This window comes from Frankliniella occidentalis, unplaced genomic scaffold (genome assembly GCF_000697945.3).
Source record: "Frankliniella occidentalis isolate FOCC.00 unplaced genomic scaffold, Focc_3.1 Scaffold27, whole genome shotgun sequence".
NCBI classification, from domain to species: Eukaryota; Metazoa; Arthropoda; class Insecta; order Thysanoptera; family Thripidae; genus Frankliniella; species Frankliniella occidentalis.
The window spans coordinates 2046745-2047448 of record NW_026267157.1 but is presented as its reverse complement, the minus strand read 5'-3'; the positions used below and the strand labels follow the sequence as shown (position 1 = coordinate 2047448).

Below are 704 nucleotides of genomic sequence, written 5' to 3'. Positions count from 1 at the left end.
CCCGCCCCGCCCCTCGTACGGAGTCGGCCTAGCCGGCTGCGCCAGTCAGTGTTGTCATGGTCGCCCTCGCGCTCTGACCGGTAGGGCTGTACGGTGAAGGCAGACACCAGGGCCTAAGGGAAGGTCCACCGAAGGGCCCGGCCTGCGACGATAGTCGAGTACACCCACCACCAAAAGTGCAGTCCCTGTAGTGGCTTAACTCATCGCTCCTTCCCAACGCTTTTCTTCGGTGAGTGTATGGTTTTTGAATTATTTGAATTAGAGGTTTTGCAGTGTGTGTGGTGCGTTCGTTTATTTCTCTCAAGCGCATTCACTATGACAAGGGTGGTACTTCTGGTGCAGTCTCATAGCGTTCCTCTATATTTCTCGTGCACGCGATGCTCGTACATCTCCGGGCCGGGGGCTGCGGGTATAGAGATAGAGATCCCCGTGTGTGTTTAGTTTTAACAAGTCACAAAAATGAGATGAAGAGAACTGGGCGAGCACCGGATGGGCGCCTGCAAATCTCGGGGTAGGCAACCCAGCCGCGCGCGCGAGAGCGACGGGGGTGTCTAAGTGGCAGGCGCTTTCCTGTGTAGACCACGGTGGCAGGGTGCGGGTATGAGGACTGTGAGTGAGTGAGTGAGTGAGTGAGTGAGTGAGTGAGTGAGTGAGTGAGTGAGTGAGTGAGTGAGTGAGTGAGTGAGTGAGTGAGTAAGTGAGTG

The 704-nt window shown here is 55.8% G+C and overlaps 1 protein-coding gene across 1 annotated transcript in view; it reads left to right on the top strand.

Annotated features, from left to right (window-relative positions):
- Positions 1-36: 36 nt before the first annotated feature.
- The window catches only part of LOC113209322 (proton-coupled folate transporter-like), a 16742-nt gene continuing 16074 nt past the window's right edge, over positions 37-704 (top strand). The window contains exon 1 of the mRNA XM_026426758.2: positions 37-229. The gene's annotated coding sequence lies outside the window, so the exon portion shown is untranslated. The remainder of the gene's footprint in view (positions 230-704) is intronic.